Source organism: Amphiura filiformis, chromosome 8 (genome assembly GCF_039555335.1).
Source record: "Amphiura filiformis chromosome 8, Afil_fr2py, whole genome shotgun sequence".
Classification (NCBI taxonomy): domain Eukaryota; kingdom Metazoa; phylum Echinodermata; class Ophiuroidea; order Amphilepidida; family Amphiuridae; genus Amphiura; species Amphiura filiformis.
In genome coordinates this window covers 11,319,946-11,338,356 of record NC_092635.1, presented here as the reverse complement: position 1 = coordinate 11,338,356, position 18,411 = coordinate 11,319,946, and the positions used below count along the sequence as shown (strand labels likewise).

Below are 18,411 nucleotides of genomic sequence, written 5' to 3'. Positions count from 1 at the left end.
TTATTCTATTAACCCTCCTCGTCCTTGCATCTTCTCTAGGTGTTAGGCGGCTTTTATTTGCACAATGGGGCGCTCAAAACACCAGGTTGGTGCTAGCGGTTACCAAAATGGCCGACCAAATCCTGACCATGACTTGGCCCATTGGATTCGTCTATACCAGTTGATCATTTCCTGCCGCAATTTGTGCATCAAGTTCAAGTTTTAACATATGTATTTCACTTAATTGTGGCACAGCACTGCAGGAGATTGCTGTGAGCAGGAAAGTTGAGAGGGAGCAACAAAGAGATGCAACACACGCCAATGCTAGTATAAATGACATTTATTGGCAGAAAGTAATCACTTGACAAAATTTTATCACCATTTTCTAACTTTTGCAAGCACATAATCTTGGTCAATAGTGTGATGTTGAATTTGATGACAACTTTGGACTGGCTGTCTCTACGCATGTTCATCTGCACAGTAAACATAAAAAGGCTTCAAGTTTGTAGTAGTTGGCAAACGTAATATATTTATGTAATTATTTATGATCTAATATTTTTAATTAGTCAACATATTGACCGCTTTTTATTTGTTAAATAGTGGGATGTATCTGCCTGAAGTAAATGCACACTGCAGATTTTATTATGCTTCCAAAGGCTACATCCCACATTAGCAGTAACTTGTTCAAGTGCAGTCAAAAATGTGTAAAAGTAAATATTTGATTTATAACCCCTATGGTAAGTTTAGCATTTTTCTCAAAACCAATAACACATTGGTAACAAAAGTTATGTATATTATTTTAGGAAGGAATCAATTACTACACTGATATTTCAGTGACTCAAGACAAGCGGTTCAGTATGATAGGAAATGAGATACATCTTAGCGGTACCTTATTTCTTATCATAAATAACAAACTGCTTGTCTTGGGTCACTGAAATTCCACTGTATACATAACTTTTATTACCTGTGTGTTATTAGTTTTTGAGAAAAATGCAAAAATAGTGTTAACATTTATGAGGAAAAATGCATAAATAGTCACTAAATTTGTCAGGGTGTTGTACCCCCTTTAATGAAAGCTGCACCATTTTTATGTGGAATTTCATGATGTATTTTTAAGTTTAATTCCACCAACACTGTCCATCAGAGATGTAGTTGTGCCTAATATGCAATATGAAAGGTGTTTTTGTATAATATTAATTTTGTCTTGTTCTTATCTTGTATTCATAACCATATTTTCAGGCTAATACATGTAATTAGGAAGTGAAAAATAACCCTGTATTATCTGTTGGGTACAATGTAATTTATTTCTTGCCCTAACAATGTTCAACTTTTCATTATCATAGAATTGCCATACGTATATGTATCATAACAAAATAAAAATAAAAATAACACAAACAAGTAGTACTAAACCGATGTTATCATAGTGGTTCGTTATTGTGAACATTCTACGTCAAATGGACAGTATGATATAAGTGACCACCCAAAACAAAAAGACCATATACATGTATCATGAGGAATGTATTTTTATTGCCATGTAACAAATCGTATTGAAAGTACTGCAGCTGAATCTGTACTTTGTGAAAATGCCAAAACCATTTGTAACACAATTTGGTACCGGTACTTGTATCATACTGCATATTTGACAGGTCATTTGGGTCACGTATAGCAAACAGGAAATATGCTCTATCATGCAGTTGCATTTGAGGACTATCAGTCAAACGTCGTCGTAACACATACATGTATATTCAGTGTCATTACAAGCGCTGTCCTTCCCGGCCAGGTCCTTCCACATACACGGTGCACTGACAGTGGCGGCGCCAGGAATTTTTTTCCAGGGGGGGGCAAAGTGAATTTCAGGGGGAGGTGCAAAATTGGCGGAAAAAGCTGAAATTTTCGTAATTTTGGGTTTTTACTGGGGAGAAACAGGGGTTGGGAAGAGTTCTGACTGGGGGCATTTTCCCCCTCATGCTCCCCCACTGTACACTGATCTGTGGGTGACTCCTCATTAACCAAGATCATTCAGGCAAAAGAAATGAAATAGGGTTGGGGACATTACGTAACATGGAAAGGGTTACAAATATCACCTCTGGGAAGGTGTGCTGGCAATGGAATTGATTTTGTGCACAGTCGCAAAGTATTACTAGTATCACACTTTCATCACTTGTGTGGAAGGAAGTTGGAAGCAATGGCTGCAGCCATCATGATGTCGCGATATGACCATGTTTTTAACCACACAACAAAAGGTGCGACACACAAAGGTTTATCATGTGCATAACATGCATTGTATACAGTCCACAACTTTAAGTTCCCCCCTAATACTTTTTTAAATAAGTCGAAAAATATTTTAAAAAATAAAAAAATGTAAACAGATACATATAGCCCTATTTGTTTTTACCCCTGTGGGTCAATTTGTAGCGCCACACATCATTGCGTTCAGTCACAATGGTTAATTGTGTAATAAAAGAGGTCATTTTCAAAGTTGCACCTGAGTCCATAGCAGTCAGGTTTTCTTTAACAAAGACATGAATAGGCCTGGCCTACTCTATTGTTTGAGATCTGACTCCTATGGACTCAGATGCCACTTTTAACACTGAACGCAGTGACGTGTGACGACATAATTTGGTCCATATGTGTAAAACGAATACGGCTACTTATATCTTTTTACACATTTGCATTTTCGTCATTTTTCGATTTATTAAAAAGTATTTGGGGAGGAGTTGTGGACCAGTGTTCAAATATGCCTCAAAAAGTTCCAGGCCAGCCGGGCTTGAAAGTTACCGGCCAGCCGGGCTGGCAACTAGATGCCAGCCAGAAAAGTTACCGGCCAGGCCAAAAAGTTACAGGCCAACCCCTTTGTACATGTACATGTATATAGGTGTCATCAAGAACAGCTGCAAATTAATCATGTGTTGCATTTTGTATAAAACATACAAGGGTTGGTCAATAATAACCCGCAACTATTATTTATCTCCGTTCATGCATGACTTAGATGGCTGTTACTAATTAATATCAATAAAAGTTTATACCTTTGTCTTTCAAAACACATCACAATTAGTATTAGAGTACCTTTGATTACGTAATCTCATTTGCAGAAAAGTACATACTACATTTGTATCACACCAATTTTGTTGGTAGAGAACACGGATAAACTTAGTTCCATGTGTTGGTCTAAAAATGGGATGATAAATTAAAATGCGATATCTTTTGACTAAAACCACTTATTATCAAAATTAAAAATTTCTTTTTTTGATATGTACAATCTCCGCGAATATATATATAAAATGAGTAAACTTGGGTACGGTACAGTTCATTTTAAATCACCCTGTAGTAGTTGAGGAATGTGTAATAAAAAAAAAACAGCAGTAAGGACCAAAGCAGTTTACAAGCCTTATTTTTGGTATGAGGTAATCCAAGTATATTCAATTCATAATTGTGAAAGAACAAATGTATCTGTCAACAGATGAAGAAAGGACCGAATCTTTGAACTTCACCAAAAAATAGGTCTTAACGACAAACAAAAATGGTGTGAAAAGAGCCCACAAGGTAGAAGCGAGAATCCAAATTATCTCCAAAATTAAACCAAAACAAATAAACTGAGCTCAAAAAGAAACTTATAATTTTTACAACTTGTGAATCACAAGGTCATATCTTAAAATACTGTCAATCAAAATGAACCAAAATTACACACAGGATAACCTTAATACTCTACTCAAAACACATGTCAGTAACAAAGCAGTTGTCCAACTGACACAACAGCAAAATGCACTGTCATGGGACAGCTTTCTGGACTTCCTTCACTTTCACAACCCAACATTTGGCACCCAGGACAAAATATCTGTGAGAATGTACACAAGATCCTTGCACAGATGATAAAACGGTGCTGCTTTTCATACACTTTTTTCATGAAACAGGGCTGGCTGTGAATGTGGTCCAGGAAGCTGTTCCATGTCAGTGCATTTTGCTGTTGTGTCAGTTGGATAACTGCTTGGTTACTGGCATGTGTTAAGAGTAGAGTATTGAAGTAAATCTGTGTGTAATTTTGGTTCAATTTGATGGACAGGATTTCAAGATATGACCTTGTGAAAATTATAAGTTTCTTTTTGAGCTCAGTTTATTTTATTATCATGGATGGTGTACAGGCCACAATGGGAATGACCCCCCCAGGTTTTTTTTCTCAAGATATTTGGAATTATGTATAAATACTTCAATTTGGCGCGAGATTTTTTGACTATTTTTCACCATAAATCCGCAGTGTCCACACGCTATTGTGTTTATGCTAATGTCATTACGTAATCAAATATTCAACATCCCTAATTAATACATATTTGTTTTGAAAGACGAAAGTACAGTTTGTATTTAGCGTAAGTAACAGTCATCCAAGTCATGCATGAGCGGAGATATACCATAGTTGGGGGAACTGATTGACCAGCCCTTGTACATGAAAATAACCTCACGGTGCAATAATTGTCATTTTCATAGCAGGTTTAATGATCAAAATCTGTACATCCAATACAAACAGAATACAAAACTACTTTTCCAACCTTCAATGTTTCAAAAATATTTGTATAGATTCTTGTCACAATTGTGCAACAGAAATTTCATACTGCTGACAAATGATGCATTTACCTTCATTACAATGCATTATATACTGGTACATGGTCTACAAGAGCAACTAAAGAACAGGAACAAAACCACTATAAATGTTTTTTATTTATACATTTTTTTTGAACTTGTAGCTTACAAATCTGATTATAGATCAAGAAGAGGAGGAGACAATAGGCTACCGCATATTCAATGTAGAGAATATGGAGTTTGCTCTGAATGATGCCCTGCAGTGTAAATACTGCAGGGATTCCAGCTATGGGAAGACGCACCAATTGAAGGCTGGGCCAGCCACTTCGGTATTGAGTGCAAGGGCTGTGGGGCCTACACCACCTTCCCCACTTCACGTGATGTTAATGGTGCAGAGTCCAGTCAGTCCACAAAATCTGCAGCTAAAGAAATCAATCGGTAATTTATGAAAGAACTGATAAGATATTAACAAACCATTCAGATATTAAATATTTAGCATGACTTTTGCGGCAGGGGGCCAATAAAAGCTTAAAATGCTTCACCTTTAATTTCCACCCTAGACTGAAAATAATGTCTGGGTAAGTGGTTTTAGGGCATGAATTATCTCATGTCACAAATTTAGTATTAGCAACATACATAATCCATAGATGCCTCTCATAGGACAAAATTTGGGGTATTCAGATCATTAGCCACAGAAATACACCGGAAGATGCATGTTGTCATGTGAATACCAAAAAATGGTCTGCATTTTTGTAATTGTTGAGGAGAAGCCCTTTTATGCTAAATATTCTGTTGTATTTCTTAGTTTTTAGGTGTTTTTTTTTGGTCATAAAATTGTTAATAATTTGATTTCAGACATGGGGTAAAGTTTCAAATGTGTTTTTATAGCACTTTCTATTGCAATATAAAAACTCACTTGTGCTAAATATGACAGTTATGACTTTCTTGCATTCACATGACGATTTATGCAATATAATAGACTTAGGCCCTATTTCATAAAAGTTAATAATAGACTTAGGCCCTATTTCATAAAAAAGAAGAAAAAGACAGAAAACAAGAACACATTTCACATTAAAAGGGCATTTCGTGATCCACAGCCTCATCCCCCACTTTTCTCAAAAAAAGTTGAGATTTTTATATCACTGGAAACCTCTGGCTACATAATGTTTATGTACAAAATATTTCTTGCAGATTAATTCGTTCAGCAAAGATATTGTGAAATTTGAATTTCGTTCTGGTGCACCAGAACGACAACGCATTGTTTATGGAGCAATGTAATATACACATAATCATGCATAACTCATGAACGCATAAAATCGGAATCAACTGAAATTTTGGGAATAGGTTTTTACGTGGATATCTAATGAAAAATGACATAAATAGAGGATGCTAGGATCACGTAAATACTCCTTTAAAACTTTATAGCAGGTAGATAGAACACACATGTTATTATGAATGTCATAGAAGAGGAAGGCCCAACCTATTGTTGAGAAACTTACAAACAATTGAAACCAATACTTCCACACAAAGGAAATACTGAGAATAAATTTATGAACAAAGTATTGGTACTAGTTATGTTAAAATTAAAGTTAAGATACACTCCAATCTAAAACAAACATTTTGCCATCTTACGTTCCCCTATTTAAGATGATCATAACTCGGTCACATTCCCTGAAAAGATATTAAGATCTTCATGAACGTCTGTAACAAAACCATGGTGTTTTGCCATACCTCTTGCCACTCCATACCTTACTGATCAGTGCTGCTGTAGTCACACAAGACTTAAGACCGTTCTCAACTCTCAATGTGATCTATGAAATAGGGCCTTGGTGAGCATCACAGGTTTTGTTGCATTGTTAAAATGACACTGCCAAACCTGAAAGCAGAATTTTTTTCTCCATCCCGATAAAGAATTGAAATGCTCATGTGTTTTTGCAAAAACATCCACGTAACTCGGGTCAAAATGATACGGATATGAGAAACAGCATGCAGTCTTATACATATGTTCTATAGCTGAACAGTTCGGTAGTTACAGGCAAATATACAAAAATTCCAATATCCATAAAATTGCGTTTTCTCAACTATGTTGTGTTTGATTATATAATGACCTAATTTGCAGACTTTTTTTTTTCTTCAATTGTTTATGTCACCTTCCCTAAATTTCAAAGTGCACTTGTCCTGGGCATGCGTGCAATAGGTAAGGGCAGGGAAGATCAATCTACCACCACCTGTCCGAGCCAGCAGATGGAAAAAGCATAATGACATTATTTGCAAACAAGTAAGTACTCTTCCTCAGAAGTAGAGGTCCAAGAGTCATTGGTTTCCAATGGTTTATTGAAGCCAACAAGATCAGTGCTGTGCTTTAAACGCAACTACAGCTGTACTTGCTTTAGGGATAGAGGGGTTAAAAATCCACTTGGATTTTGTAAATATGGATGTCTTGGTCTGAAACTATAAATGCACTATAATTGTGTTTAAATGACTTCATAAAACTTTTGGTTTCTTCACTTACATATGAAGAGCTTTGTTTCAAAACCCCTTACATCCACTTGAGCAATTTTGAGAAAACATAAGAAAATCATCAAAAAATCACTGATATAAGGGGGTTTGCAACAAAAGCAGTTTTTGGCGGGATGCTCATCCTACCCAGGCATCCCGCCAAAAACTGCTTTTGTTGCAGACCCCCTTACATCAATGATTTTTTTGATGATTTATTAATGTTTTCTCAAAATTTCTGAAGTGGATGTAAGGGGTTTTGAAACAAAGCTCTTCATATATACATTTGCTCAATGTTTCCATGGAAAAGGGCTGAGTCATACTGAGATACTGGTAATCTTTGGTTGATGCGCATACCTTGCATTGAGTAAACTGCTGGGTTTTTCATTAAGTATTGATTAGTGCACAGCATAATAATACCATAGTGACAGCTACGCAGCAGGATGTGATAACCTGGAACATCATTACACAGTCACTAAAATGGAGAAAGGCATGACTTGGGCACAGTTACAACGATCTATTAACAATATGCATTACTACTGATGGTTTTCAATAGGGATTAGGGATGCACACAATATTCACACAGACTCTTTATGACAAAAGGCCGTGACCCTAGCCCAATAAGTTTAACGTTTTAGTAAATGGCACACCCATATTTTGCCACAATATAAACATATTTTGGTTTAACATTACGTACCTGAAGTTTGTAGTCAGTTTTGACAAACTGACCGATAATTAGAGAATTTTAGCCAAAAATAGACCCTTCTTTAGGTTTCTTGGAAAATGAATAATATTAAAATGTGTCAAGTGGTTCTTAGGTTGCCTTTAGCAAATGAATATATTGGTGGAAGAAAGACCCAAATCCATTGACTTACTTTTCAGGGTTTCGAGAACCAACATTACATTTATGACCAAGTTGCATTGGAAATCCTGAAGGAAGATTTGGTACCTGAACACACATTTAATACCACTTTATAAAATTAGCAATCCTGTTCCATGGTAACACTACAGGTCATTTTGTTTGCTGGAGTTGGTACTTTCTTCCATAAACATGTCAAAATTTGGTACAATCTCCTAACCCATTTGTTCATTCACAGTCTGTACATTTTACTATGAATTTGCCAAATTTTTACTCTCCACACATTGAACAATAATGAGCAGTAACAGGTTCACTGTGTGTTTTAATGGACATGATGCTTATAAACTCAACCAATAAAGTATCGAAACGATTATAGATGGTCAGATATATCGGGAACTGAAATATATAGCAAAAACGTATTTAATGTATATAAAGCGCGACTTTCTCCTGCGCATTTTGAGACCTCTTTTGTTGCTCTCCGATATCATTTAGTCGAGTTATGGGCGCCTGAGTGGCTTCAAGTCAGATTTTAAAAGTTGCACTTAGCTCCTATTCAAGCCAAATGCGTTGTACTGTAACCAATAATTGCTTGTGTCCGCCAAATTCAAATGAGTGTGTGTTATAGTGGGCACACCAAGTATTGAGATGTCAGCAGAAAGAGTTCATGAGATAAGTCAGAGATAAGTAAAGGGTAGCAAGTATTGAAGTTGGAAGTAGAAGGAGTAAAATAAAGTAAAGTTCATGGTTAAGTAAACAGAGCACATCTTTGTCTTGATTTTGTGTGTGGGGGTATGTGTACACGACGAACGCATTTGGCGTGAATAGGAGCTAAGTGCAACTTTCAAAATCCGACTTGAAGCCACTCTAGCCCATAACTTCGACCAAATGATATCGTGAGAGCAACAAAAGAGGTATCAAAATGCGCAGGAGAAAGCTGCGCTTTATATACATTAAATAAGTTTTTGCTATATATTTCATTTCCCGATATATCTGACCATCTATAATCGTTTCGATACTTTATTGGTTGAGTTTATTTGTTAACAAAGGCTTAAGTTCATCCAACTCCACAACAATATGCAACAGCCTTGTGGTCACATTTTCAAATGTCTGCCAAATTGGCACATGGCTGAAATTTAACATGTTATTCTGTTATTTTTTGTACTATTATTATCTACTTGTTGACAGCTGGAAGTTTTGTCACAGGATGACAAGAAGCGGGCCGCTATGAAGGTGAAAGCAATTCCAAAGGATAAACCATCTTCTCAAGGTTCCCCATCAGCAATTGATGTGTCTTCTCAGGAGCCCTCTGTTGCCGCTCAACATCATACTTCAGATGTCGACACAGTGGTGACCATGGTGACAACACCAGGTCGTGAGCAGCCCCCAGTCAATGCTGAGCGTTCCCCTAAAGGTGGTAAACCTTCTTCCTTAGCCGACAGAGTCAAGGCAAAGAAGAGAAAAATCAAGCTCCCTTATCTTCTCAGGTTTCCCCTGCCAGTGAGCCATCAAACACTCCAGTTAGCATACAGGCAAGTTTTGATGGTACCTGGAAAAACAGAGGGCTCACTTCAAGCCACTGTATCACGACAGCGATATCGCCTGATACTGGAGAGGTCCTCGATTTAGAATACATTACAAATCTATGTGTGTAAGTGATATCCAATGACAATTGTGTCATGCATATGATTTGGTTTATTGTTTTTTTAAGCACTCAGGGTTCTGTCTTCAACGTGACATATATTTGTCAAATGGCTTCAAATTTGGAATCCACATGTTTGGTTGCTTGAAGTCCTACTGTTTGTGCAAATCCACTTGTATATCTACCCGCTTCACCACCTATTCCCAGTTGAGGTCTCTTGACTTCCTGCAAAGGGAAAAAAATATTGCTGGTCATTAGTATCAGACTTGCATGTCAAACAATGTACATGCAGTAAAAGTGTTTGGAGTAGTTATTCAAGATGCAAGGTCAGGTATAACAGTCTTCCAGCAGGATCAAAGAAATGAGTCAAGAGTGTGAGTTCATATAATTTAAGATCTGAATTTAGGTCCCAGTCCAGCATATATGGCATACAATTTTGAAAGGTTCCTTTAGTCCTACTGACAAGTTACTTATATCCAAATCCTTTGCAGAGTTAAGATGCTGATGCTGATGACATTTGGAGAGACGATTCACCCCACCCCACTTTTCTTCTTTGTTCTATTTTGTTAGATTGCTCACACAACCCTTAGCTTGGGGACCTGTAGACATTGTATGCCAACGTTAAGTGCTACCTACATGTACTCTTTATTGTAGCATACACTCAGACCCAGACTCAAACTGCTAACCCAAGTTTGAGACAATGCTCCAGCAGAAGCCACTTCCTTCTCATAATTCAAGCAACCAAATTTTGTGGGCACGGTCTAAAAAGTGTGTTTAACATTTTTGGCCACTGTATACAGGACATCCTGACCCATGCTACAATTAGCAAATATACTGCGCCAAAAAAAGAATCCTTACACTTGTCAAAAAAAAATTTAAAACTAAACCATATTTGGATACATTTGTTTTTTCAGTTTCCTTAGTCAAGCTTCATTTTTAAAAAAAAGCAGTTTTTGTTTCAGTTTTTTCTGCTCTGTACTTTTCACATCTTTTATTTCATTTTTCAGTTTTTTTGTTTCAATTTTCTTTTTGTTCCTTTTGTTTTAAATTTAAAAAGGCGTGTATAAACGAGCCACCCACCACACTCAAACCAGAAGTGTACATGTAGTCCATGGATTTTTGAATAAGCCCGTTTGTCAGTTTGAAAACTGGACCCTTGTGTAATCAAATGCTTGTAACTTGACTTACTGAGGTCACATTGCATACAATGCCAGGGTGTTATAATGTGCAGGATTAGATAGTGCATCTATTTAAAAAAAATTTTAATTAAGCAAATATGGTTTAGTTTTAAAATTGTGATTTATTTCCATGTGTAAGGATACTTTTTGGACGCAGTATACATGAGAATTGGTTGCTTACTTGAAATCAGACAAGCCTGAGACTTTGTTCCTCAGATCTGATAAGTTGCTTTCTGAATTGCCAGTCTTTCGGATGTGATTCCACATCGGGTGATGAGTTCTATCAGCATTCCTGTTTGAGTGCTTTAAGTTAAAAAGTATCAGCCTGCAGACTGGTTGCACTCCTGTCCTGCAAATCACCATCCCCTGTTCCTGATGCATACATCATGCGGTTCTGTGGTCTGGTGCAGCATGCATGAAAGTGTATATAGCTTTGGGTGATATTGTAACTGCAACCTACATACAATGAGATGACAAAAATTATGGTTACATATCATGCATAGCACAAATGCACACAATCATTCAGGGAATAGGATATTTGCATATTTAGAATGACTGTGAGTGCCTAGTTGGCTTACACCTCAATTCACTCCACGAATCATCCTTATCAGTGCTAGAGTACAGACCTCATCCATTCTAACCCTCAACAAGTCCAAAATCTACTTGGTGTCTTTGAACAAAATGTGTGGCTATTGAAGAAAAAGTGGATTTGATCTACCATCATGGCGATTTCTGCCATGAAGATATCGGGGCGATGACACTGTGCGCTAGATCATAGATGAGTAAATGGGAGCGTTCACTACAACAGGAGGAATTACTGCACAGGTAGAATCATTGAAAAGGTTAATTTCCTAAATCTAAATATGATCCTCCTTAGGCCTACATTTCCTTTTTCATGGGCCAGTTTTTTCTTTTTTCTTTTTAATTTTTGCTGCTTAGCTTGTGATTTCCCGCTTGTAGGTTGGATTATTCATTTATTTTCTGTTCTCAGTTAGCCTTTTTAATTTCTTTCATGATTAGTTTCTTATTTTAGTTATTTTTTTTCTTCTTACATTTCCTGATTAGTTTCTTTCTTTCCTTATTTAGCCTATTTTATTCCTGTTTTCATTTTCTTTTTATAACCCACATACCAGTACATTTTTTGTCCTTCATTGACTTGTATCTTTTTCCCGTATTTATTACGTCCTCCTCTCATAGCATGTCTACGGTCATTCACCGCAATATCATTACGTGGCTGCGTCAAAAAATACTTAGAACTCTGAAAATAGGCTTACTATTTATTTGCTGCATTTAATTATATCTAAAATATTTAGCCTTCATTTAAAACATATAAAATAGATATCACCTTGGAGTTGGTTTTCAAGCTTTCCTAAACATGAAGTACAACTTCTAAATTTGACATCAACTTTTGTGTACGGTATATTGATAACATACATGTACCACCAGTGTGTCAAGTTAAAATTTTACCAATGACAAATTTAAAACCCACTAGGGGTATCTGAAGTTTGGGTTTGCTAATTGTATTACATAATGATCACGGCATGTTGCTACATGTAGCTGGGGCAGCTTACCTGTCAAACAAATTTGATGCATTGCTACCATTGGCTGATCTGCATTGCTGGTGTTAGATTACAAATACTGGAAAGTCTGTATTGATTTGGCAAGATTTGTAGGGCCTTTTTTCTGGGGAATAGCAGTCAATGAGTTATTTAGCATTTCTCTGGATAAAGCCAGGTTTTATGATAGCATGGTTTTGGATCACCACAGTGAAAATGCGCTATACTAGTAGGGCTACTGCTACATTTTGTTGCCATTCCAAAATTAAAACCAGTTTGGTTTGTTTACCATTTTGCATGTAAACAATTTTTTTTGATGAAAAAAATTAAAGTGAAAATCAAAACATCAGATCTGCTGCAGAAAAGGTCTGCCAATTGTACAAGTGGATTTTTGTGTAAATCAAAGTTCATGCAATTATAGGAACGTATACTTCGGCGTTAGGGCTAAAACTGGCCAGCAAGAGGCCACATAATTCAGTATCGAAGTTACGTAATGTTACTATGTCAACGGGATCACGCGCTTGAGTTATGAACCACGATCGAAACAATCACCACACAAAGTATATGGCACTTGAAGGCATATCAAAATAGCGTGATCCGGTAACCAAGAGAATTACGTAACCACTTCGATGCTGAATAACTGGCCTGGCCAAATGGCCAGTTGCATTTATTAATAGCATCATTGCATCAAACAGGGTTTTTACATCTTCTTCTATATTATTAGTGCCTCCTTCATGAGTATTATCGCACTGCGTACTGACAAGTTGTACTTATTTTTTACTCTGGAGTAGATGAGTGTATTTTTGAAGTACAGTCAACAGTACGGGATGATCCCCTGCTCTTTTCGAATTGCCTGTGACGTTCTTTAACATGCACACTACATTACTGTGAGAAAATACATGTACACGGGACCGACGGCTTAAAGTGCCCTCCCAAGCACTAAGCAAGTAGAGTAAAGTGCCTTGCTCAAGGACACAAAGAGACAGTCGAGCTGAAGTGGACCCACTCAGATTCGAACCCGGGACCCTTGGATTCACAGTCCATTAACCGCTCGGCCACGCTCCCCTCGCATTGCAGGACACATTTTACCATATAAGTCACATAATGAAAGATGTCTTCCAATTACGAGTGTAATAGGAGGATGTTCTGCAAAAAGTCTATTCTTCCATACTCAGTGCCAATGGTGTATGTGCACGTTCATAATATTCAAAAGAGAAAGGGACCATCCCCGTTCCCAGTCCCCCAACTCAACACAAAAGTTGCCAACCATGAGATTGCTCGAGAAGTCTAGCAAAGAATTTGCTCACCGATCTAGGCTCAGGGTGAGAATTCGGCTGTATTGCATAGCAGTTTGCTCCACATTTTGAAGTAACTGCTACCCAATTTTGCATTTGTATAGCACTTTTTATAGTGCTTTAGTATATGGAAGTAACCTGATTATGATGAATTAGTCAAAAACTGCTACACAAAATTTGTAAACGAATTCGAACCCTGTCTAGGCTAGAGACCAGCATTCAATCTTAAACATCTACACATGATCTAGTCGGATTCACTGAAGCATGACACTGTGTATTGGAAGTTCAGAATTAAACACAGCCGATCACGACAGGCGATTGCATCAAAAATGTTGCTAAAAATAAAATTACCGGTAGGCCCTACACAAAATTTTAAGACTGTCCAAAAGAGGTAAATCTTGCTCAAAAGATACAGGTCACTCATCAAAATACCTTTCCTTTCCTTGCAAACAACTGCGTATGCACCGCTGTCCGAAAAGCAACACACTCTAGCATCGAATGTGTAACTATCGAGTATCGTGTGCAACTTGAAGCTAGAGTTCTCGGCGTTCTTTACTTTAGGGTTTTTAATCTTACATGTTACAGCTGCCTTGTGGAAGTAGTGTTAAAAACAGGGTTGTCACTACATTTGTATGCCGGACGGCACTCACAAAAAATAAAAAATACATTTTTATTTACATTTCCGGAAGTGGATGATGATAATTCATCATAAAAAGAGCAAGAAAAAAAATTGTTTTTAGGGGGGTGGTACCCTCAAAGCCTATTCCCCAATCCCTAGCGTTTACTAAAAAGTGAAATATTTCGACCAATACTTTTTTGGCTCTGGTGACAACCCTGGTTATAGCCAGGGCTCGAAAAATGTTAATTTCCGGAAGCAAGCTAATTTTCCCACAATTTATAGCATGTTTTTATATACAATAAAGACACAATTTCCTCCAAATACCAGAATTTCCTCCAAACACCAACATTTCCTGGGAATGAGCTTCCCAAATTCCCCACTTTTTCGAGCCATGGTTATAACCCAACCCTAACCCGCCCAGAAGTAGCCAGGCTCACATCACACACTGTAGGTGGCGCTATTCGTCCATAGGGAAGTGGAATGTGCCTGTACTGTCCAAAAATGGCTTTACTGTGGGGCTCAATGGAAAAAATTACTAAAAATTAATTTTGACAACAAAAACCTAAGTGATGTTGACTTATGTTGGTACTAGCATAATAATGGATTCATAAGCTATCACATAGTGTAATCTATGTTCCACCAAGTGGACACTCGCTAAAGCGCAAAAGCAATTTGTGTGTAAATCAAGACCATCCAAAACAGCTTTCTTACAGTAAAGAATAGGAGGTCATCTGGGGTCACATACAGTAGTGTACATTGTACATGTGCCCGCTGTCACAATCTTACACACAAAATTTTGGGCAATTTGGTGACACTATTTTTGTCTGTAACTTCAAAAGTATATGCACTAGAAACATGATTGACCCCTTATTGTTTAGGTAATTTGATTCTCTTTCAAATGAAAGAACTGTCAGCTAAAAATATTGAACTTCAAAATTTTATGAGCGTACCTACCAGAAGGCAGCTATTACATGTAAAAATCAAAAACCCTAAAGTAAGAGTTACCTAATCTTTCAAGGCCCCCTTTTACAACCAACATGACCAATGCAATGTTGAATCATATGTCATTGAAATGTGCAATGATTTTTCATCAGAGTGATCAAATTCCCTATACAAATTCCCCCCCCCCTTTTTTTTCTCATGCAAAATCAATGGTTCCAGGATCGGGTATAGGCAACTGTGTACGTAAAGCCCGTGCGTTAATACTTAGTCAGTTGAGGTAAGCACGTATATGGAAGGAAGGAAGGAAGGAAGGAAGGAATGGGATAATAAGGAATGGGAAAATGCCGTACTAGGTTGTTGAATTCGGAACCTTAAGGCTTGACCATAGCACCGTCGCGAATTTCTTACATTAAAAGAAATGCACTTTTTACCTTGGTGGCTGATACTTACCCAATATCCACCATAGTGGTGATAAGCCTATCCAAATCAGCACTCATCTTTGAGTCCGAGTATAGTTTGTTTGTTGAGAAAACGAAGCTTTGCTGGCACGTATCTTCCGGGGTATCTTCCAGGGCAGGGTCTATGCACGAATAATATTGACTTAATGGGTTTAGGTGACCTAGGTCAGCAGGGTCAAAATTTATCATTCATCTATGCTAATATATGCTGTCAATCAAAATGACGTCACCGTACATCAACGATTTTGGCTCGTGATAGCCGATGATGTAAACAAAGTCACGTTTTGTTTACCTTAGTTACGAGTGGAAAGAAGGTGTAGATACACGTTTTTTCCGCAAAATATTACTTTGTCATGAAAGCACGGCATGTATTCACGCGTGTAATGTCCATTAATACTAAAAAACGGGAGTTTATTCTCATGAAGGTATCACACTAAATAGGGGTGTTGTACGCCCTTAACAATTGCAAATGCGCCTTTCTTCAACTTATGCTCGAGGAATCCCCTTTTAAGACCCTCATTATTGCCATATTAAATTTAGTACTATAATGTGGGAAGTTTTGATCGCTACTCGCGTAACGAATTGTAGAGTATGAGCCTCCACCACATGTGTTAATGGATTGTAGACATCCCCCGGGCTCCAAATACCAGGACAAAATTAACCAAAAGCTGTAATGTGCATCTTTCTTTGGCCAGGTTTTAGGCCACAATAAGTGTCCACATTTGGCACATTTTAGCATTATAACTTTACAACTTTTAACGCGCTTCGCGCGCATTTGTCCTGAGTAACCAATGTCAGTGGCGTATTAGCGAGTCAATTCGAAAAAGTTGCCGTTCCCCCACCTGCCTGGTTTGCCTAAAAGAAGTCTACCTGTGGTCACAAATGTGGCTGGCCTGCCTAAAAAAGTCTACATGATGTCACAAATGTGTCGCCAAAATGTGAGATTTTAACGTGTGATTTTTAAAAATCTCGAGCATAGGTAGTGGTAACGGGGGGGGGGGGGACTTCCCCCCTAAACATCCTAATAAAATTAAAGCAATATTTCATGTGCATCTTCCATTTTAGTCCGACAAATACTTCCACAGTGGTTTGGGCCGTAAAATTGCACAATTTTGCGCGCATTGGCCCACAATACCAACATTTACACCTTCATTGGGGGTTAAATTAGTCTGAATAGTCACTCCGATGACCATTGCGGCAAAAGTAACTAAACTTGCTAAACGTGCAGTGACCTTTTTCACCTAAAATAGCCCCTGTATTAGCAATAGATAGCAGATGAAATATGTGCTTTCAGTACTATATAGCAAATGAAATGTGTGCTATCAGCAGTAGATAGCAGATGGAGTGTGATATCAGCAGTAGATGGCAGATGAAATGTATGCTATCAGCAGTAGATAGCAGATGAAATGTGTGATATCAGCAGTAGATGGCAAATGAAATGTGTGTTATCAGCAGTAGATAGCAGATGAAATGTGTGCTATCAGCAGTAGATAGCAGATGAAATGTGTGATATCAGCACTAGATAGTAGATAGTGGATGAAATATGTGACGTGTCATGTCAAAAGGAGACACTTTTGGGCAGGATCGTAAATGGAGAAATAGCCAAAAATCTGACCGGGGTAATTTTGTTCACAATTTGGGTTTTGAATTTGTGATGTTATTAATGTTAAAAATATTGTGTGATAGTTTCAGACCGGACTATAACTGGCGTCTTGTATTTTTTGAGACATTCTTTAAGGTAATTCCTACTCTCAACATTGTCAATAATATTTTTAAAGGCCGATATCTCAATTTCCAATTTTACAATACCATAACTTACCAACTCAATATCTTCGCTTAGGAATGTCCGATTTCATTGGGGAAAACGTCGTTGTGGAGCAAAATATCTCTGTATTTATGATATGCAAGAACCTCAGAATTGATAACCTGCCCAAAAGTGTCTCCTTTTGACATGACACGTCACATACATATGGAAATGTTTTAGTGCAAAAGTCTCTTTAAATGCTGAACGATGTGCTCCAAGCTATGTGCATTATCAGTGCATGTGTGTTTACCATGTTTACATTTCACAGATCAATGATTCCAAGGACAGGCTATTGTTATCGCATGGGTAATACCATTTTCTTGCATCGGGTAAATCAATAGGCCTACATAAACAATGAGACCATAAAGCATTAATTTTCATGTTCAAAATACTTTTATCACTCTAACGGAAGCATATCAAAGGCATAAATTAGTTTCTATTGGTAGTAAGCCTACATTTGAATCTTATTATATTAAAACATGTACAATTACAACAGTTGAATTTATTATATTTTGTATGTGTTCCCCGTACTCATGAATGGCGAGGTAGCGTCCAGTTCATTGGAGCATGCGCAGTCATTCCTATCCTACGGTCTTCGTGTGATCGGCTCATGTCACAACTATCGTGATTGGAATGGGGCTTCACGTTTTCCTACCGTCCGTCGAAATTTTTTAACCAATCAGAAAAACTTTTACATAATATTTTTTGTGAATAAATTACGAAGAGAACATAAAAAACCCCGCCATCATCGGCCAATCCGTTCAGGAATACTGGTTTCAGGAATATCACCCAGCCGGCGAAAGACGTGAAATCTCTGTGTGAGGATGCTGAATATGAGGCATTTTGATACTAGAAAGGTGGGCTTGTAATTTCCGTCCGCCTTGCGACAATAACCTACATTTATGACTTTTACAGCTTAATTAGGAAATACTATAACCTATTAAATGCTGAATGGCCCGTGTTGGTATCTTTTTTGAATTTTTTTTTAGAAATTAAAATATGACCATCGCCCGT

The 18,411-nt window shown here is 37.4% G+C and overlaps 1 protein-coding gene and 1 long non-coding RNA gene across 2 annotated transcripts in view; one reads left to right on the top strand and one right to left on the bottom strand.

Annotated features, from left to right (window-relative positions):
• LOC140158606 (ketohexokinase-like) overlaps positions 1–18,411 on the top strand; it is a 43,556-nt gene that overhangs the window by 12,127 nt on the left and 13,018 nt on the right. The gene's annotated exons all lie outside the window — the stretch shown is intronic.
• Positions 8,944–15,726, bottom strand: LOC140158608 (uncharacterized). Its single transcript, XR_011859800.1, has 3 exons — positions 15,586–15,726; positions 10,905–11,179; positions 8,944–9,770 (listed from the first exon to the last, which is right to left on the bottom strand). It is a non-coding gene; the product is annotated as an uncharacterized lncRNA (long non-coding RNA).